This window comes from Cryptomeria japonica, chromosome 7 (genome assembly GCF_030272615.1).
Source record: "Cryptomeria japonica chromosome 7, Sugi_1.0, whole genome shotgun sequence".
Taxonomy (NCBI): Eukaryota; Viridiplantae; Streptophyta; class Pinopsida; order Cupressales; family Cupressaceae; genus Cryptomeria; species Cryptomeria japonica.
Window position 1 is genome coordinate 614,119,716 of NC_081411.1, and position 23,661 is coordinate 614,143,376.

Below are 23,661 nucleotides of genomic sequence, written 5' to 3' on the forward strand. Positions count from 1 at the left end.
TTTATAGCCTTAATGTTATTCTTGATTTGTGCAGTGACTGGTAGGTCTTTTGACCCTTCAATGTCTCCAATTCCCGGTAGAAAGTTCTGGAAATAAAAGAATAACCCAACTAATAGCTGACCATATTTGAACTTTTGACTGTTGTCCTTTGTAATAGATTGCAAATTTTGAAATAATTGCCTTCTGGTAGCTTCATAGAGATCATAATTTGCATTATCAACAATCATTCTGTGAGTTGTATGAATTGTTGCAGATGCAACACTATTAAGTCTACTAGAGTAAAATACTCGGTAGTATATCACCATTGTTGCTAGTTTCACTGCAGGGTCTTTAATATTGTTAATAGAAAAGGCATGCTTATCAGAAGTAGAACCGATTAAAGAGAATACCGTATCCTGTGAAATTCATCTTAGAACAAGTACTTCACTGATTGAGAAATAACCAGTTACAGCCTGAATGGATTCCTTAGTTATTGTGTGAGTTCTTTATAAAACTCGACTCAAAATGATTCTGATATGTTCTTCCTCAAAATCTTCAAGAAAGTAAGTGGCATTATGAAAACCCTTTTCGAAAACCCTAGCATACTTTGTTTCAATCTTTTCGTTCTCATCACAAAGTGATTTCAACTATGTATAAATGTATAGTGTTGGCATATGTGCAGAATATGTTGACATGATGATATTGTGTTGTCATTAATGTCAATATGCTGAAAGAATGAACCAGTAATATACTCAAGAGAGAATTGGTAATATGTTGAAAGAGAGCCGGTAATATGCTGAAGAGTGAACTGGTAACATGATGAAGAGTGAACAGGATTATTGAAGTTAAGCAACTAGCAAATTGAACTGGTATAATGATGAGAACCGGTACATGTGCTAAAGGTGAAGCAGTTTAATATGGTATGACTATCGGTTGGTAGTCTCAGCTTCAGGGTTTCTAGTTGAAGTGTTTCGAGCCTGTTTGATTCAATCGATGGCATTGTGTGATGAGTTAGCATTGTAATGGAGATCAGATCGTGCTACCATGTCAGCCTTGTGCACGTGAAGGATCTTGCATGAAGGAGATTGATCCTATCTACCTCAGGAATGTGCGAAGTCTCTACAAACGGTGGAGAAAGTGTGATGGGTTATCACCTCCAAGAAGCGGTGAAGAACGAATGATGGAGATTGTCTTGAGATATGTTTAAGATCATTGTATTCAAATGCAAAGTGTTCAATGGTCAGGATTGAACTAACTGAATCGCTCAACCTAAATGATTAGGGTTTAGGGTTTATGTTACCGACCTATTTGTTTCCTATAAGGTCGATTTTGTGTTTCATGTTGAAGTTGTTGGCAACTGTTATGTGTGTATCTAAGTGCAAAGATACGTGATTCTTGCCAGATCAGATAAAAGGGTTGATACCTACAGAGTGTGTATGTAGAAAAAAGGAACTAAAGCGGGTCTGCATTGGCATTGAGTGCTATTACTAGATCATTGTAATACCTGTTGATCTCTAATCACTTCAACAGTTGGAAAATCCCTTAATAGGGTAGCTTTAACCAGCTTGCTATAAATCCTTTAACAGGGTGACTCAAAGCCATTGAGTTCAAGAAATCCTCTAACAAGGTAACCCTTAACCGGGTGATCCCTAGTAGGATCGGTTCCTAACAGAACCTGTTGTAACAGTCTTTAACCGGACTAGGCTTCTAACAGAGCGGACTTCTAAAGAGTTCAAAAACAGATTGTGGGTATTCATCCCCACCGTGGTTTTTCCCAGTTGGGTTTCCACATGAAAAATATGTGTGTCATATGTGATGTCTTTTTCATGTGATGCTTTTTTGTTTTCTGTCAAGCGGTGAATCATGTTGATCTAGAAAGTTATTATATTTCTCTTAATAGATTACCTGTCTATGCACAAGGCTAATGTGGAAATGAGGGTGTAGGTTGTGTGGTAAGATAAGTGTTTCTGGTTTATATCTTTCACAGTCTCATTGTGCTTAACCGATAGTATTTTGGTTTATGACCGGTGTTAGTGATTGGTAGTCAAGTTTGTTGTTTGCAGTCAAACCGGTTCAGGAAAAGTTTTTGTATCTGTCCTGATTCAACCCCCCCCCCCTCTCAGTACTGGTTTGGTACTCACTGTTCATCATTGTGTTATCAATTGGTATCAGAGCGTCCTCTAGGTCCTCTGTGTTGTAAGCTTAACCGCTTGAGGGAAAGATCCTATTGTAATGATGAAGAGGGAAGGTCCAAAATTCAACAGAGATAACTTTAAAATATGGAAGGACAGAATGAAGATATACATCAGAAGCATGGGTGCTCAACATTGGAGCTATGTTGAGAATGTTTATGTTATCCCTATCGGTACTCTCACTGATGACCAAAAGAGAGAGATTCAAGAGAATGGGCAAGTCATGGAAGCCCTAATCAGTAGTTTATCTGACATTGAGTTTATTGATGTCCAGGATAAAGAAAATCCCAAAGAAGTATGGGATACTCTTGAGAATATCTATGGTGGTGATGAGCATGTGAAAAAAGCTAAGGAAGAAATCCTTAGAGAAAAGTTTGAAGACATGTGGATGGTTGAAGGAGAGACCATTCAACAATATAGAATAAGAATCAAAACTGTTGTTGGAGATATCAAGAGTGCAGGTGGTAAAATGGAATATTCCACTATTGTTAGCAAATTTTTGAGATCATTATTACCGGTCTATGCAATAAGGGTTGTTCCTATTTAGGAGTTGAGGTCAATAGACAAGACTAAGGTGTCTCTAGACTCCATCATTACAAAGTTGACAGCCTATGAGCTAAATAGCTTTGATGGCAATGTTCAAAAGATTGAATCAGCCTTTAGAGCATCTACTGCACCATCTAGAAAAGGCAAAGAAGCTAGTACTAGTGGCGAACCAAGATAGAGCAGAGAAATGGATGATGAGGAGATCCTAATGGAATGTGAAGCTCTTCTTGCCAAGAGACTTCCTAAGGGAACTGGTAAATACAAAGGTAAGCTTCCTTTTAAATGCTTCTCTTGTAACCGGATAGGCCACATTGCTATAAACTATCCTAATGGTGATAGCAAGGACAAACCGGAAAAGTTCAAGAAGTTCAAAGGAGGAAACTGGAGAAACTGTTTTGTAGAAGTTGATGAAGGTGTCACTGATGAGGAATCAGAAGATGAAGAAAATGAGGATATTGTGTTTGTAGCAGTCAAGGAAGATGTGTTAGACAAGAAGGCTCTTGTCTCCCACTTTGATAATTCCAATGAGTGGATTATTGACAGTGGTTATTCTCACCATATGACTGGTGACCAGAGTAAGTTTCTTTCCCTGGAAGAGTATGATGGTGGTGTAGTTTTTCTTGGTAATGATGCACCATGTATGGTCAAAGGTAGAGGGTCCGTCTCTCTGAATGGAAAGAGCAGTGCTAACAATGTGTATTGGGTAGAAGGTCTAAGGCACAACCTTTTGAGTGTTGCTCAACTGAATAATAATGGACTCACTCTGGAATACAAAAATGGAGTATGCAAAATCAAAGGAAAGAATGGTGAACTGATGGGCATTGGTATGCAAACCAAAGGTAACCTATTTCAACTAAATGCCAATATAAGTACGTGTCTTATGGCTAAATTTGATGATAGATGGATATGGCATAGGAGACTCTGCCATGTAAACTTTGATAACATTGTGAAGGCCAGTAAAATTAAGGCAGTTAGAGGACTACCGGTGCTGAGCAAACCGGAAAATCCTCTGTGCAGAGAGTGTCAATTGGGGAAAATGTCTTCCTCAACCTTCAAAGGTAAATCTTTCACTACAGACAATTTGCTTGATCTTGTGCATACTGATTTGTGTGGTCCTATGAGAACTAGGAGTATGCAGGGAGATATGTATTTTATGATTCTTACAGATGATTGCTCAAGAATGATGTGGGTCACATTCTTGAAGGAAAAGTCTGAAGCTTTTGGAACTTTCAAAGCTTTCAGAGCACTGGTAGAAAAGGAAAGTGGTAGAAGAATCAAATGCCTTAGAACTAATCAAGGAGGGGAATTCACTTCTGGTGAATTCAACAAATATTGTGAAGAGAATGGCATCAAGAGGCAACTGTCTGCCCCCCACACTCCACAATAGAATGGCTTAGTAGAAAGAAACAACCAAACCGAGGTTGAAGTGGCTAGAACTATGTTGATCCAAGGAAAGGTTGCTCACACATTTTGGAGAGAAGCGGTGAGCACTGTAGTCTACACATTGAACCGAGTACTCATCAAGAAAGGAAAGGACAATACTACTTATCAGTACTAGACCGGTAAGACACCAGTGGTAAGCTACTCTAGAGTATTTGGTAGTAAATGTTATATCAAGAGGAGTGAACATCAGAGAAAGTTTGATGCTAAATGTGATGAGGGAATATTCCTAGGGTATTCCACAAAGAGAAAAGCTCTCAAATGTTTCAACAATAGGACTCAGAGAATTGTTGAAAGAATCAATGTTAGCGTTGATGAAAACTCTGAGAAACCTGAGGAAACTGGCAGAGAGCATGTAGGAGATGAACCTGTAGTAACCTTCTAGGAACCGCTTGCAAATCAGTCCAGTACTAGTAATTGTGCTCCTACACTGGTGAATGCTAATGCTGATGAAGATGAGGATGAAGAAGAAAAGCAAGAGGAATATGTTAAGAATATACCTAGGTATGTAAAACTCAATCATGATCCAAAGCATATCATAGGAGACAAAGATGCAGGCATTCTTACAAGAAGAAAGGTCAGAGAAAACTCATGTATGATCTATGAATTTGAGCCTAAATCATTCAAAGAGGCACATAAAGATGAAGACTAGATCAAGGCAATGGAAGAAGAACTTGACCAGATAGAGAAGAATGGTGCATGGTCTTTGGTACCCAGACCGAAGCATAAAAATGTCATTGGAACCAAATGGGTTTTTAGAAATAAACTGAATGAGGATGGCACAGTGGTAAGGAACAAAACCAGACTAGTATGTAAAGGATATGCATAAGAGGAAGGAGAAGACTGTGGAGAAACCTTTGCTCTAGTAGCAAGATTGGAAGGAGTTTGTATGCTCCTTGCACATACAACTTTTAAAGGATTCAAGGTATACCAAATGGATGTAAAATCTGCATTTCTAAATGGAATACTTGAAGAGGAGGTGTATATAGAGCAACCAAATGGGTTTTCCCTATCAAAAGACAGTGACATGGTGTGTAGGCTACATAAAGCCTTGTATGGACTGAAGCAGGCACCTAGAGCATGGTATGAATGCTTGCACTCCCATCTTGTGAAGATTGGATTTGAAAGAACAAGTGAAGATAGCAATATCTACTTAAAATCAAAAGGAGATCAGATTCTGATCTATGAAGTATTTGTTGATGACATAATCTTTGGTGGAGATGACAAGATGAGTCATGACTTTGCAGATGAGATGAAAAAGGAGTTTGAGATGTCACTCATAGGGGAGATTAAGTTCTTTATTGGACTGGAGATTCAGCAAATGAAAGATGGAATCTTTATTACTCAGTCCAATTATGTCAAAGAGGTGTTGAAGACCTTTGGCATGGAAGACAACAAACTTGTTGGTACACCAATGGTGACCGGTTGTAAACTATCAAAAGAGGATGACTCAGCATTGGTAAATGAGAAGGAATATCGATCAATGATTGGTAAGTTGCATTATGTAGTGCATAGCAGACCGGACATTGCACATGCAGTGTGTATTATTGCTCGATTTCAGCAAAGCCCAAGAGAATCCCACTTGGTAGCAGTCAAGCAGATTCTTAGATATCTGAAGGGAACTATTGACTATGGATTATGGTATCCATACAATGATGATTTCAATCTGAAAGTGTTCATAGATGCTGATTGGGCTGGTAATGTGGATGACCGGAAGAGAATAATTGGTGGTGCATTCTTTCTTGGTGGTAGACTAGTCTCATGGATGAGTAAAAAGCAGAGTTGTATCTCTCACTCTACAATAGAAGCGGAGTATGTTGCAGCTTTTATGAACTGCACCCAGACTATTTGGATGAAGCATGTATTGAATGGCTTCAAAGTTCCTATATCTGAATCGGTAAGTATACTTTGTGACAATACAAGTGCAATTAACATTTCCAAGAATCCAGTTTTACATGCTAGAACCAAGCACTTTGAACTCAAGTATCATTTCTTGAGGGAAAAGGTTCAGAACAAAGAGGTGGTATTGGAACATATTTCTAGTAAGGAGTAGTTAGCAGACATAATCACCAAGCCTCTACCGAAGGCTACTTTTACCTATCTGAGAGGTGAATTAGGGGTGTTGCCCCTTCAAGAGGTAATCTAAAGGTTTGTGCTCCACATCAGTCAGATATTACTGCGCTATATCTTTCCAGGATTGATAAGTTGAAGGATGCTACTCCTCAGGGGGAGCAACATAGTGGAACATGGAAGCTTGTGCCTCCACTTTGGCATTATTGTCAAAGGGGGAGAAGATGTGAAGTGGAAAAGATATCTGCAGTATTAAAGAGAAGATGTGATGTAGAAAGAGAAATATCTTTGTATATTGCCATCAATGCCAAAGGGGGAGATTGTTGGCATATGTGTAGAATATGTTGACATTATGATATTGTGTTGTCATTGATGTCAATATGCTGAAAGAATGAACTGGTAATATACTCAAGAGAGAACCGGTAATATGCTGAAAGAGAACCGGTAATATGCTGAAGAGTGAACTGGTAACATGATGAAGAGTGAACAGGATTATTGAAGTTAAGCAACTGGCAAAGTGAATTGGTATAATGATGAGAACCGGTACATGTGCTAAAGGTGAAGCGGTTAAATATGGTATGACTATCGGTAGGTAGTCTCAGCTTCAGGGTTCCGGTTGAAGTGTTTCGAGCATGTGTGATTCAATCGATGGAATTGTGTGATAAGTTAGCATTGTAATGGAGATCAGATCATGTTGCCATGTCAGCCTCATGCACGTGAAGCATCTTGCATGAAGGAGATTGATCCTATCTACCTCGGGAATGTGTGAAGTCTCTGCAAATGGTGGAGAATGCGTGACGGGTTATCACCTCCAAGAAGTGGTGAAGAATGAACGATGGAGAATGTCTTGAGATCTGTTCAAGACCGTTGTATTCAAATGCAAAGTGTTCAATGGTCAGGATTGAACTGACTAAATCGCTCAACCTAAATGATTAGCGTTTAGGGTTTATGTTACCGACCTATCTATTTCCTATAAGGTCAATGTTGTGTTTCATGTTGAAGTTGTTGGCAAATGTTATGTGTGTATCTAAGTGCAAAGATACTTGATTCTTTCCAGACCAGATAAAAGGGTTATGTGTATGCAAAAGAAAGGAACTAAAGCGGGTCTGCATTGGCATTGAGTGCTATTACTAGATCATTGTAATACCCGTTGATCTCTAATCACTTCAATAGTTGGAAAATCCCTTAATAGTGTAGCTTTAACCAGCTTGCTATAAATCCTTTAACAGGGTGACTCAAAGCCATTGAGTTCACGAAATCCTTTAACAAGGTAACCCTTAACAGGGTTTAACCCTTAAACGAGTGATCCCTAGCAGGATCAATTCCTAACAGAACCTGTTGTAACAGTCTTTAACCGGACTAGGCTTCTAACAGAGCAGACTTCTAAAGAGTTCAAAAATAGATTGTGGGTATTCATCCCCACCGTGGTTTTTCCCAGTTGGGTTTCCACGTGAAAAATATGTGTGTCATATGTGATGTCTTTTTCATGTGATGCTTTGTTGTTTTCTGTCAAGCGGTGAATCATGTTGATCTAGCAAGTTATTATATTTCTGTTGATAGATTACCTGTCTATGCACAAGGATAATGTGGAAATGAGGGTGTAGGTTGTGTGGTAAGATAAGTGTTTTCGGTTTATATCTTTCACAGTCTCATTGTGCTTAATCAGTAGTATTTTGGTTTATGACCGGCGTTAGTGATTGGCAGTCAAGTTCACTATTTGCAGTCAAACCAGTTTAGGAAAAGTTTTTGTACCTGTATTGATTCACCCCCCCTCTCAGTACCGGTTTGGTACTCACTGTTCATCATTGTGTTATCATATAGAGATCTTAGATCTTCTATCTTGCAGTCAATATAACTAGATAAATCACCTTTGACCAAAACTCCGCTCGAAACTTGTGACAATGCATTATATGACACAATTTGTTCAGCAACTACAACTTCCATAGGCTCAGAAGTAATCATTAACCTCTCTACAGTATTTGAAGTTGATGCCATTCCAGATGAACAAGATTAATGTTCAAAGAAATACCTTGTTTCGCGCACGTTGCCCCATTTATCGGTTCAAATGCCCAAGTGCATGCCAGTTTGACTTTTTGCAACCTTCAATTCAGCTTGATTACACAGATAACAAAGGAATACGACAATTGACAACAAATAATCTTTCTCAGCTCAGCAAGCACTCCAATTTCTTTCTCGAATGCGTTAGGGTAAAAATGACAAAGTAAAAACTCACTTTTATCCTTTTTACCTACTACATTAAATGCTTGCCCATTAGGGTTACAAATCCACCACTCAAGGAGAAAACCGGTTGATAACATATTGACAAAAAGTTACCAAAATTTCATGCTTCAAAATTCTTTTACTGCTCATTTTTCTCAAGGGGTCCAAAGATAATTTGACCGTTAAGCTCCCATTAGCCATATTAAAAAGGCTTAAGTCACTGGTCCAGGGTTTTCTTCACTGGGTGAAGGAATAGTTTCTTCTCCAGGTGAGTCATCACTTTTCTTCTTCCAAATCTGATTCATTTCCTCTCTGGTTTCTTCAACATTCTGATCCTTAGAAGAATTGACCGGTTTTCTATTTCTAGATCTACAAAGTTTTGCTAAGTGCCCCGGTTTGTTACAGTGATAGCATGCCATACCAGATGATCTCCAAGGTCCTGCATTTCCTCTTCCTATTCTTCTTCTGTAGTTTATAGCCACATGAACAAATTTATTACACATGGTGCAAATAACATTTGTTACCTTTTCCATCTCAAATGGACTAAACCGATTGTCGTAGGGTCTTGCCAATTCAGGTTTACCCGGTTGTCAAAATTCCTCATTCGGTCACCATTTAGTCTTGGATGCATGTGTGGTACAGGATTGTTTGCTCCATATCTGCACTCAATGGATCTATGTCCATACATTCCACATGCGAAGCAATGACCTTCAAATGTCTTGGACACATACCTAGCATTAGTATTGTAACTTGCATTTTTGATAGGTTTGTCTTTACAAAAATTTGCAGTGTGACCAAGTTTATGGCAAACAAAACATACAGGTTTAAAGACCTTCTTATCGATAGGCTTATTGATCTTAGGAGTAGATTTATTCTTAGGAATGTTTCTCTTTGTACCGGAGGATTCACCTTTTTCAGATGTGTGAAAACCAAGTCCAGAGATATCACCCTTCATCCTTTGTGATTGAATTTGTTCTTCCAGCATGGTAGAGCTTTTGTTGAACTTCTCCAATTTCTCATTAGTTTTAGTAAGTTGTTTGGTGAGATCTTCATTATGCTTTGACAGGTTCTCTCTCAGAGATGATGCAAGTTCAAGATCTCGATGTATGTTATCCTTTTCTTCTCTTTCAGCAACCAAATGCTCATGCATAGTGACATTTTCCCACTTCATCTTGGCAATCTCTTGATCTCTTTCCTTAATAAGATCTTTAGCAACTCTTCTAGCTTCTAGTTCCCAACTCATGTAGATAGTGAGACCTTCTAGCTCTCTCCTCAGATTCAGTTTCTCACCATTTAAATTTTCAACTTCCTCTACTAAAGAATCAATATTGGCTTCATCTAAAGAACTATTATTAGATATCTCTAGCAGTTGTTCAGTTAGCTCTCTCCTTTTGACTTGTGAAGCTTTTAGTTTGACCCTGAGGGTTTCAAGCTCATTTCTACTAGCTTCTAGCTCTCTAGCCATCTTGAAGTAGCTCATGGCCCCCATGGTGGTTTCAAGGCTCTCTTCTAAGAAATTAGGCTTCAAATAATTTAGGCTCTGATACCAATTGATGGACTTTAAAAGCACTGAGAGGGGGGGTGAATCAGTGACACCAAAAATAAAACTACTTCAAACACTAATCTGTAGATGAACTTAACAAAGCTTTTAAACACAATGCATGTAATCCAAAATGATATAACAGCATCCACAAAAAGTAAATCATCCACCATAACACAAGTGTTTGTATGTGGAAAACCCAAATAGGTAAAAACCACGGTGAGATGGAAATCACAAGTTAACTATCTGCAGAAATAGATAACTGACCGGTTAAGGTCTACAAAGTGCTCTGCTAGGAGCGAATCTTGTTAGAGATCCCAAAGCTTGATTAGAAGCTTATACCCTGTTAGGAGTAACCTCGATGGAGGATTTCTGAATCCAAACTAATGGATCACCTTGTTAGAGGATTTATACATTGAATCTTGTTAGAGCTTACCCGGTTAGGGGATTTGATTATGTTGTAATTATTAGAAAACAACAGGATTGGTTTGATCTGTTCTGAGTAGCACAATACTTGCTTGATCAGATCCTTCTAAACTTATTCAATGCTGCTCTTCTGCATACTCTGCAACTTAACTCTTTTTCCTTTCGGCACACAACATAACACTTTTCACTTATGTCAAATAATTCATTGTGATGTCAATATATAGACCTTATGATTTCATGTCAGCCTTCCGAAATTATAACACAATTTCATAGGTGCAGTGTATCTGGACAAGTGATCATAACACATCACAAAAATTACTGCCAAGCAATCGGTGCTAGTAACTCATCACAAAAGTACTGAATACCAGTTCGAACAATCAAATACCAGCTTGAGTAAAACATATGAACTATTATCCTTGAATCTCCGCTTGATCTCCATCTTGATCTTCATCTTGATGTCAACTTATTATAATCATAGGTTGTGTCTTATGCACATACCGATTGACAAAAAGTACTAGTTAGAGATTAACCACTAAGTATATCGGTTGACAGTGTAAACAATTGAAGTTACACCAGTAGACAATATAATCATGTGTGTGTATGTGTTTCATCAATGACAACATATGATGAATATATTACAATCTTCATCAAGACAACATACTTGTACCCATTAGATTCACTTTCGATAATACTGTCTCATCATCGGGAATAATGATTGTTTCTTGCTCAGTGTGTGTATCAATTGTTGTGTCAGCAAAAACAATCTCATTTGGTATGATTTCATCAATATTCACATTGTCAGGGATATCTTCTCCCTTTAATCTCTCTGGTTCCTCTTCTTCAAATCCTCCTCAGTCTCATCTTGTACTAATTGGGATTCTCCAACAAGTAATCTTGTAAGCCTTTTCTTTGATCTAACGAATGGTTTTGAATCCAAATAAATATTTTGCAATTCCTCCTTTGAGGCTTCCGGTTGTAAACTTACAAGAACAAATTCAATAATATCCCTGTCTTGTTTTATTGCAGCTTGCTATCTTGCATCTAATTTATTGTACAAAGAATTTGGTATTTTCCCTTGCAATTCAATTAGAGCTTTACTTAACTTATTCCTTGACAAAACTGCTGCATCTTCAATTTGCCTTTTCTCTTCTTCATTGAATTTGTCATAAATTTTATTCAAACTAGCTAATATACCATACTCCTTAATGTGTAACACTAATTTTTCAAATGGAGTAAGTTTAGTTATCGGTTTCTTAACTGATTTTACAGTAGATGTTCTAACAATCTTTGATTTCTTACCACTAGCTCTCATCTCTTTCTTCTCTCCTTTATATTTTGTTTCTTCTTCATCTGCAACTCTCTTTGGTTGCTCCTTCTTCCTCTTAGTGGTGACTATCGTTGCTTTAGGTGCAGGGGGCTTGATTTATTTCCCCTTTCTCTTGAATTGAATTTTAGAACGTTTCTCCTTAGCAGTTGTGCTTCTTGTTTGTCTACCAGTACTGGTACCAGTTGGGGCACTAGAGGATTCAACAACCTTCTTTGCTTCAAACTTATCTCTAGCCTTAGCAATCGCCTATTTAGTAAATCCCTATGAAACAACAAATTCTTCCACCTATTTTCTAACTTTCTTTGCAATGATCGGTCTAACAAGCTGAAAATGCACCTCAATAGATTTATGCTTATATGTTCCAAACCTTGTTGCATTAGGATCTACAAGTATAGATAGAAGATGATCAACATAAGCATTCAGTAAATCAGCTTCAACTTCATAACCCATCAACATCACCCATGATGTCCTAGGTTCTATTGCCTCCATCTGACAAGTGTCACTATCAACCATGAAACAAATAGAATCTTCATACCTTTTAACAACCTGTTCTGGTATCTTTTCTCTTTCATGCATCCTCTTTTGAAAATATTTAAAGTATCCCCACGTGACCTTAAAGAATTTATTACTGATAATCTTGATGTTGTTCTTGATTCGTACCATTGTCGGTGTACCTTCTGACCATTGTATATCACCAATACTGGGAAAGGAGTTCTAGAAATAAAAAAATAAACCTATGATCAACTATCCACATTTAAATTTTTGTCTTTTATCCTTCTTAATTGATTCAAGGTTCAATACCAACTAGGTTCTCAAGGCTTCTGAAAGATCATAGTCTGCATTGCCCTTCAACATTTGGTAGGCAGTATGAATCACAGCTGCGGGAATACTGTTTGTTCTGCTAGAATGATAAATCCTATAAATGATCACCATAGATGCATATTTCACCTCAAGGTCTTCAATTTCATTTATTGTCATAGCATGTCCATCCCATTTAGACTGTCAGTTTAGTTACATCATCCTCCTGGATTGACCTCAACATAGGAACTTTACCAATTGTACACAATCTGGTGACACCATGAATAGCTTCCTTTGTAATATTATATGGTCGATCAAGCCACATAAACTAATCATGTATTCTACTCAACACATATTTAATATGGTCATCTTTGAATTCATCAAGAAAATTCAACACATGGTGAAAACCCTTGTCGACAACCCTTCAGAATTGATCTTTCAAAACACCTTGTTTGTCACACATTTTTCAGAATTGGTTGAAGATTGAAAATGTTCCCAAATCTTCCAGTTTGCAATGAATGTAGGATCTAACATCTTCAACATGCAACACACCATAGGGTAGATAGGGCTCCAATAGGATTGGTTTTAATTGACTTGAGTGGATGCCTTTTGAATTTCGATCGAGGCCTTTCAGTTATATCAACAAAGTGTGGTGTATCCATCTCAAAATATCAAACACAGATACAAATTCTAGATAAATAGCTTTTCCTCCTTCACAGCTAGGGTTTCTGCACTTTACTGAATCATAAATCCACAAATCTTCTCAATCTATTGTTAATCTTCGCCAATGAAGCAATCAAAATCTCTTCTCTGCCTCAGTCTCTCTCAAAATGCTCTAAAAAATGCAAGGTAACAAATGAAACTGAAAAATGTCCTTTTATTTACCTTTTACCAATAGCATTAAATGTTATATCCGGTTGAACAAACCCTAAACTTCATTCAAACCTATAACTCACTACTAGTTCCCATATCACATCAAACCTACCGGTTTGATCACAAAATCACTTCAAAACATCATAAAGAAACACAATATTAAAAAATTTCTTACCGCACAGTCATTCAAGGGTCTGCAAATAGATCTAACAATAGGTTCCCCCTAAGCTTTATAACAAATTATTTTACCGATGATGTATTCTCCACATTAGGTGAAGAATGGGAATCTTCGAGTGATTTGTCTTCAATTTTGTCATCACTCTTCTTTCCCTAGATCTTGTTCATTTATGCTCTGGTCTCTTCCACATCAACTTTCTTCTTCCCTTTTCGGTCAGCAGACTCATTTACCAATTGATTTGTCCTGACTCTGCAAGACCTAGCAATGTGTCTCGGTTTGTGACAATGAAAACATGGCATTCCAGATGCTCTCCATGGTCCATCATTGCCTCTACCAGTTCTTCTTTGGCAATTCAAAGCAACATGTCCAAAGTTGTGACAAATTGAACAAGTCACATTTTGTCTATACTCCATCTCATAAGGACTATACCGGTTCACATAAGGTCTCTACCAAGTAGGGTTTCTTCGGTTATTGAAAGATCTTTTCCATTCACCATTAGGTTTGTAAATATTTTCTCTAGACGTGCACTCAATAGCTCTATGCCCATACTTGTTGCAAGTGTAACAATAGCCATCAAAATTTCTAGGCGTATATCATTCATAAGTATTAGATCTATAACAATCAAAAGAACTAGATCTTCTTCTACAAGCATTAGCAGTATGACTTGGCTTATGATAATTAAAGCATACTAGTTTGTAGGGTTTCTTATTGGTGTTCTTCTTTGTCTTAGGTGTAGATTTTCCTTCATGCATGATGTCCTTAGTACCAGAAGGCTCTCCTTTCTCAAAGGTACTATATCCCAAGCCATGTGTATCTCCATTCTACTTTTGTCACTGAATCTTCTCATCAAGAATAGTAGAACTCTTGTTGTTTTTAGCTAGGATCTCATTAGCATCAACCAACTCCTTAGTAAGATCTGCATTCGTCTTCATAAGACTTTTCTAAGAGACATAGCCATGTCTAGATCAACCTGTATTTCTTCTTTTTCTTCATTTTCCTCATGAATGTGTGCATGCAAAGTGCCAATCTCCTTATTCAATTTAGAGATCGCATGATCCTTCTCTTTGATCTTGTCTTCAGCAGCCCTCTTAGCTTCAGCTTTTGAATCATCTTGATAGTTAGGGCTTCCAGCTCTCTCCTTAGACTTGACTTATCATCATTCATATTTTCCACGTCATTAGCCAATGCATCAATGTTATCTTCTTCAAATGAACTGTTTTCACTAATTTCATACAACTGTTCAGCTAGCTCTCTCCTCTTAGCCAATGAAGCTTTATACTTGACCCTTAACTCACTTAGGGCTTCTTTGAATTCTGCAAGCCGGTTAGAAAGCTCTTTATAACTTATATCCACCATGATAGCCTTAAGGATCCTTCCCAAGCGGTTAAGCCTTAAAGGAATTAGGCTTTGATACCAATTGATAAACTTATAAGGCACTCAGAGGTGGGGGTGAATCAGTGCAAGAAAAAACAACACAAATTTGATCACCACTTTTATCAATTTGAAACTTATCAAGCATGCAAGGAAAATAACCACATAAGCTAACACCCAATAAAGCATGCAACTCATAACACAATGTTTTTCACGTGGAAACCCAAATGGGAAAAACCACAGTGGGAATTAGTACCCACAAGATCAACAATCTGCAAAATAGGGATCTAACAAGTTAAGATCTGACAACTACTTTGTTAGGAGCACACCCGGTTAGGAGTGTCTTAACCCGATTAAGATCTATTACAATAAGGCTTGTTAGAACTAGCCCTATTAGGAGCTACTTAGCTATAGGATTTAAACAACACAAGTTAATGTGTGACCTTGTTAAGGGATTTAAAGCTTCAGACCTTTGAGGATCCTACTGCACCCTGTTAGGAGTGACCTGTTAGAGGATTTTATCTTGCTACAACTGTTAGGAAACAACAAGTGACTGATTTGTTGTTAGCACCTTTGTGCCTGATTAGATCCACTCCAAATCTGCTTCTAACACCAACTAAACATCAATATAGAGCTTCATCTTTCGTCGCACAATCAAATTCACACTATATATCTCATATCTCATACATCATCACACAATATACTCCTTTTTATAAACAACTTTCCTAAGTCAACTAAGAACCCTTGGAACAATTTCCTAGGTACATTGAACCTAGTCAATCTTTCTCATCACGCTTTCCTTATGTCAGAAAAATATAACATGACACAAAAACATAACATTATGTGTACCGGTTTATAGATCTAAGTGACTTTGCTCTACCAGTTAACTATTCTTCCTGACTAACTACTCAGAACATCTTAACTCGCTCATTCCATCGAATCTACTGATGTGGTTCCAGTCATAGACTCCTTCCAATACCATGAACATCCATTCCAAACCGTAACACTTAACTCTTCATCGATTTTCCGTATCGATTGCTTGAACATAGCTCTGTCACAGTTTACCGGTTCACTGTTTAACTGCTTCCTCTACCTGTTAGGCTTTACCAGTTGGACTAAAAGACTTAGATGACTAACAAAACATGGTTGTCATCAATGACAACACAATATATGTCATCAATCAACCTCTTACAACAAAATCATCATCAAGCCAATAAATTTACCTTAGATTTGCCTTTGTCATCTTTTGGGTTGGATTGTTCACCGTTTTCATAATTTGGGAGTGGAGTTTTGAATGCTAGATGTGATTCATTCATTTTATGACCATCCATTGTGATAGTTCCATTATCGATTAAATATTGAATAAGGTGCTTCAATCTTTGACAATCATTGGTTTGGTGTCCTTTTTTCCGATGATAATTGCAAAAATGATTGTCATTCCACCAATTTGGTTTGACTTGAGGCTCATAATTTTTTTCTTCTGGTAAGGTAATCAATTTATTCACAAGAAGAGTCTTCAAAGCTAATTCCAATGGTTCCCCAATGTTTGTGAATTTCTTGCAGGGATTAAAGAAGAAAGACTTGGATTTATTGTTCTCTTGATTGTTGTTGTTTGGTACTTGACTTGATAAGTTGAATATCGGTTGTTGTTTGATAGCATTATTATAGTCATTTCCTCCATTGGTAACATTCATATTCTTTGACCAAAATTTGGGTTTGTCATTGTTATTGTTACCATTGTTGTTGTTGTTGTGATTGTTGTTATTGTTGTAATTGTTTTTGTAGGAACTGTTGTAGAGTTTTAACTCTCCTTTCTCTACCATTGCATCCTCTATCTTTAGACCATTTTCAATCGTTTTAGCAAAAGGAGGACATTTCATTTTAATATGGTAACTCATTTCACAAGTAAGGTTATCAATGAATATATCCATTTTCTCTTGATCGGGTATATCTCTTGGATATCTATTGAACATTCATCTCCATCGTTATAAAAAGACCGTGAAAGGTTCACCATTCTTTTTCTTGATGTTGCATAGATCTAGCATTGTTATCTCATGCCTTATGTTGTAGGAATATTGTGAGATAAATCTGTTCACAAGTTCTTCAAAATATTTATTCCTAGATGGTAGTCTTAAGAACCATTCCATTGATTGTCTGCTTAAGCTTCTAGGAAATAGATGCATTATGTAAGTTTCATTGTGTGCATAATCCATACTCATTGTGCTAAATTCCCTAATGTGATCCTGAGGATCAAATTTACCATCATATTTATCGTATTTAAGGATTTCACAATGTTGTGGGAATGCTATCATGGTTAAATTCTTGTCAAAAGGATATGGACAGATGTCCTCCAATGAATATTTCTTAGAACTTGTTCCATTCTGGATATCATGTATTTGTTGTTGCAAGGTTTGTATTTGTTGAGCAAGAGTTAACAAAAGATTATCAACGCGGGTTCTATTCTCTCTTCTTGTATCATTGTGGTCTTTTCTTATTTTATCTCCTCTTGTTTCCTCATGATTTACTTAATTTACATCCTCTTTATTGATATCATCAGTGTTTTCATTGTTACTTGTTCTTGCATCTTGTTTCAAACCTTCTACATTAAAATCTTGTGGTAATTTAAATCCTGAATTTGCTAACATTAGAATGTAATTTTCCTTTTGTTTTTCCAATAACTTTTCCATTAGTTCATCAAAATTATAATCATGTTCAGGGTCTCTTATGGTGTTATTTATTGCTTCTTCATCAACATTTGTGTATCCAAATTGATGAAACATTGGATTTTCCTCTTCCATTTGAATTGCTCGTATTGAACTCTATTCCAAACTAGCATGTAATTGATTTGAACTTCCCAAGTTTTTGATTTTCTAAATGAAACTCAAAAGGTAATCACTGCTTTAGGAAGATAAGCTTTGTTTATTTTACCACCGTTATTAGTGCATTGTGATAAGGCATCCTTTTGTTGGAAGACACGTGCTTGCAAAATTTCTCTGTCAAACTTCATTCCGTAACTGCGTAAATAGTGACAAAAACAATGTAGGAATGTTCTATGTTTTAGCAAGATTTTGCGATTGATGTATTAAGAATTTCCTCTTCTTCAAGATAGCCTTCCAACTTGGTTTTCTCTTGAGGCGATATCTAAAAGTCATATAAGCATCTAATGATTTTCAAGTTGTTTGATTCCAATATGAGTGCAATCTTGATTTTGATAAAACCTAGGTCCAAAGAGGAACAATATATCCAAGATAATGAACAAAGGTTGATATGATCAGGTTTTTTGATAAAGGATTTGATATATCTTGATATGAAACTGATAATGATGTTGATTTGCACTTGAGATGGTTGAATCACTAACTTGTTGGATGTTTTATTCTTATGAAAACTTTTGGAAAAAAAAATACTATTTGATTGATAAGTTAATGTTTGACTAGCTTTAAGACTTGTGATAGTTGAAGACAAATCTATTCAAAAAAGGGTATATGAAGATGATGTTGAAATTTTGGTCTGATATGTGGAAGTGCTCACTGTTTCAAATGCGGGAAAGCAAATGTGCTAACCTTTTGCTCAAAAGCGCTAACCTGTGCAACAAATGCACTACTCTATTGAATGGAAGTGTTGCTCTGCGTCGTAAAAGCATTAAACTAAGGTGCAAAAGCATTGTTTTGTTGAGCAAATGCGTGATTTTAAAGGTTAAAAGTGTTTTACTATTGATCAAAAGTGTTGTTCTGCACAACAAATGCGTTGTTTTGTGCAACAAATGTGTGATTCTAACTGTGTTTAAAGAATTTCTCAGTTTTCCAGCAAGTTGTTAGATTTTTACTTATTTCAAGATGATGATTTTTTTAAGTTTTTAACCATTTTGAGAACATTTTGCAAACACAAAAGACACAATGGTTAGAAATCAAAGTGCACAAGCAAGCACAAGTCTTATGGTAGGCCGAGACAATAATTGTTGAGTCTCACATAGGGTTTCCCCCTAGGCTACGCTATTTAGAGCGGATATTTAGGTGTTTGACCCCACTGGCTCCACGATCGACACTCACTTCTCTGGGGTAGCCAAGCACCAATTTCCATGAAAAATCCCCATGGAAAACTTCATATCTCTACTAAGAACCGTATGTGTGTGAGCCGCTTCAGAGGTCCAACCTCCTGCGCCAACAATTAGAAGGATTTTGGTAGCTAATACAAATGGTTTTTAGTAAGTGCTAACGATCATGTGGCCATACATGTGGCACTCTATGCTTTGTAAATACATAAATTTTCCATCCTATAAAGGTTACGCTCCATAGGGTTTATGGGGAAACATAGTGTCAGTATGAACTAATCAGCACATGTTGTCCATGACTTTCATCATAGACACAATTTATTTAGAGTGGATCGAAAGGACTCGGTATTATCCCGTTTCCACTTGGGTCATTCCCCTCTCACTGGCCCCCTCAAGGCAGCTCGAGAAGGTGGACCCTCTAAAGGTAAAACATGAAAAATGAAAGCAAGTCTAGTTTTTTGATCACCGTATTAGGGTGAGAGCATACTCACCTACTACTTTCAAACTAGCATGGTAGACAATGGTTATCTTACCCTTTAGATTACCTATGTGCAACTACCTTATTGAAAACACACGATGCAAGTTGCATGCTATTCATTTACCTCTTAGTTAAGCTAGGTGAAACATGTATGGTTTTTTTACTTCCCAAAGTACTCCTAGTTAAACTAAGTGAGGAAATGCATGGAAAATTGCTCAAAATAAACCCTGCATGCACACAAGTCAGTAGTTTTCTGATATCTGGTCTTGGATGGTCGAACCTACAAAAGTATGTTAGCTGAAAGATTGTAATTTTAAAAAAAAATGTAGATTGATAGAACAAAAGCACTAAAACAGTAAATGTGTGACCTTAAACTATAAATTCGCTATTCTACAGGATAAATGTGCTACCCTACGTCACAAATGCGTTATTCTACTACTTAAATGTGTGATTTCAATAATAAAAGCACTAACCTATTTAGCATATGCGTTAACTAAAGCAGTAAAAGTGTTGTCTTATTAAGTAAATGTGCTTCCAGATTGTACATAAGCGTGAAACTAGCTTACAAATATGTTAAATTGATTTCTACGAGAATAAGACGGGATATTAGAAGGATATGTGCACAACCTGAGCCCCACGGTGGGTGCCAAAAAAATGTATCCACTTAAGTTTCACCTCAAAGATTAAACCTACAAACTCACTAGTCTATCATGTAAATATAACTCAAGCTTCAACCAATGAAACAACATGAAATGAAAAAGAAAAAGAAATTGTTATACCTTCATGATTTATGTCTCATTGTGTCCTAACCCCGTTGTTCTTGGTTGCGGATGATTTTGTTCTCAGACAAGTATTGGTAGCTTCCAAGATGGCATATGAAGAATGGACAAATAACTAGTTGTTGATTGATATCCTAATTGATATTAAGCTAATATGCAAAGATAATGATATACTATGATAAAACTCCTAAAATGCTAAATTGCTTTAAAACTCAAAACTCACGGATGCAAAATGAAGACTATGTGATTAGCTATTAGTTTCAAAAATGTCTTAGGAGACCTCTATTTATAGATGTTTGAATGCATAAGCTTAGGTGGTAGAGATCAACGATCATGATAAATCTTGCAATTTGGATGGCTATGAGCAAGAGGTTGAGATGTGAGAGAGAAAGGTGGAAGATGTTCCTCCTACACCTACAGGATGGCGGAAAAGGTGGAAGGAGAAGCCAAGTGTTATTCATCTCACCATGACTGAGAGAATATAGGATAGTTGAGAAATTTTAGGGATAAGAGGACAAGTGGACTCAACTTCCTCCAAAGATGTAGGAAGGTTGGAGAGAATATAGGAAGGTTGAGGAATGTGTGTACGTACACATTATTTGAAGAATAGAATGAATGTTGAAGATAATGATGCATATTAATATTAATAAAATATTAATATCTTTAGCCACATGATTAATGAGTTGGCAAAGAAGAAGTGATGTGGAGATGAGGGGAGTTGGAAAAGGGAGATTAAATAATTAAGAGATTATTTAATTAAGAAGACTATAAGATAGTGGATAGAAGAATAATTAAACATTAGATATATAATTAATTAATTAGAAGAAAGGATAAATGAATTACTTGATAAAATGTTTCAATTAAATTAATTAATAAAAGAATATGAAACAGATTAAATAAATTAATCTTTTCAGATTAACTATTTAATAAAAGAATAATTATTAAATAAATATAAAATATTTATTTAATTATTCATAGCCAATTTTATGTGTATACAATAACCAAAACCAAGAGTTTATCCATCTTCCTTAGTACATTTTCATTGGGATGATCTGTTGTATTTTGTAATGTCATGAATGTTTGAAGTTGTAAGTTCTTTGGACATTTCTTAGGTACACCTTGGTCTTGCAGAGCCAAAAGTGAAGTAGATTTCAACCTTGTGACTAAATCTTGTTCGTTGGCCAAATCCAACCTTGAGCATGTTGATAAGAAAGTGGCTAAATCTTTAGGGTTTGGGGATCTGTTGATTTGAGAACCAACACCCATCACCTTTGTCATAGTCACAAATAGAAATGAGGAGATAGGATCACCTTCAAAAAATTCATAGAGAGACCCATTGACCAAAACAGAGTAATGAACAGAGGAGACACACACACTAAGATCTTAATCCAGTCCTCCCAAAAACCAAACCTTCTCATTTTTTTAAAGTAATATACTAATTATAAAATAACTCAAATAAATAAAATGACTTTTTAAAAAAAATAAACAACTCATGTGAAAGTAAAATATAATTAAATTATCTAAAAATTAAAATAGTATTTATTTTTATGCAATAATTTTTATATCTATTTAACATGCCTTACCTTGGACTTACTAACTACCAATTTATTAACTTATTGTTGAAAAATAAAATATTAAATATAAAATATAAAATAAATAATATAAAAAAACTTATTTAAAATTTAAAATGATAATTATTTCAAAATTTACTTCCTAATTTATTTAATTAATTAATTATATATCTATATACTATTTTACTTATCAAATTACATAGATTTTTAAAAAAATATGTATACTAGTAATAAAAACAATATTAAAAATATAATTAAATAAATAATATTATATGTATTTAATTATCATAATATTTAGAAATATAATACATAACAATAATATATTAATATCTAATGATAATATTAATTGATCATAATAAAATATAATAAAAATATAAAAAATAATATATAATATAAACACTATATTAATCAAAATATTGTTTAATAGAAAAATATTTTAATAATCAAATATATAATATTATAATTCTATATTATAATATTTAGCTATAATATATAATATAACAATCATATTTAAATAAGTTTATTATATTAGATTACATTGTAGTGTGAATTAGTAAATAATTGTATTATATCATTATTAATATATGAGTTGAGAGCAACTCTCCTAACATCCTACTATTGAGATATCCTTCTTGAGGTGTGTATTTCCTAAAATAAGTGAGTGAAGGACTAACATTGTTGACATACCATTCTTCAATAATTAAAATTATATTATAGAAGCATGCACACATATATACATATATTAGTGTTAAGGTTGAATGATCTAACCTAAATAACAGATTAGGGTTAGGATTAGGTTCAATTATAGTTAGGTTTAGGATTAGGTTTAGAGTTAGTGTTCAATTATATTAGTGTTAGGGTTTGATTTGGAGTAGGGTTCAATCAGGATATGTATTAAGGCTACAATTCAATTAGGGTTAGGGTTCGATTAAAATTATATAACAAAAATCTTTGGGTTAGAGTTAAATTATGATTGCAGTTCAAACATGGTCAGTGTAAAGGGTTAGGGTTCAAGCTCAATTAGGCTTGTGGTTAAGATTAGGTTAGGGTTCAACTACAAGAAAAGTATAGGGTTACGGTTACAGTTTAGTTACAATTAGGTTTAAGGTTATTTTCAATTTAGATTAGGGTTTAGTAAAGGTTAAAATCTTGGGGTTTAATCAAATTTAATATTAAGGTTAAATTGTGATTACAATTCAAATATGGTCATGGTTAGGGTTAGGGAACTCAAGTTTAATTAGGGTTAACATTAAGCTTAGGTTAGGGTTCAATTAGAGGAAAATAATTTAGTTAGGATTAGTGTTCAATTAGGGTTAGGCCAATTTAGTTTAAGGAATCTTTCAATTTAATTAAATTTAAGATTAGGGTTAGGACTAGGGCCAGGGTATAGTTAAGATATGGTTAGAATTAAAGCCAAAATCAGAATTAGAACTACAAATAAGGATAGGATTATGGCTAAATTATGGTTAAGGTTTGTTAGGGTTAGGTTTCATTTACACTTACAAGAAAAATGTTTTATTTATGGTTCGGATTTATATATTATTAGATTGCATACTTATGAAGTGGATCTCAATTGTTGATTTATGTTTATTAATGCATACTATAAACTATTGCTTTTAAATTCAATTCTCCCATTTTTCGATTTACCCATATAATATTTAACATGTATTTTAATATCAACATAACTATCACACCTCCTTTCAACACAAATACTAATAGATGATATTTCATATATCTTTCAAGGCACATTTATTTATAATCCTTTATCTCTTCCATAACTAATCTCCCATTGATTCAATACAACACTTACAGGTTGAGGTGTGAT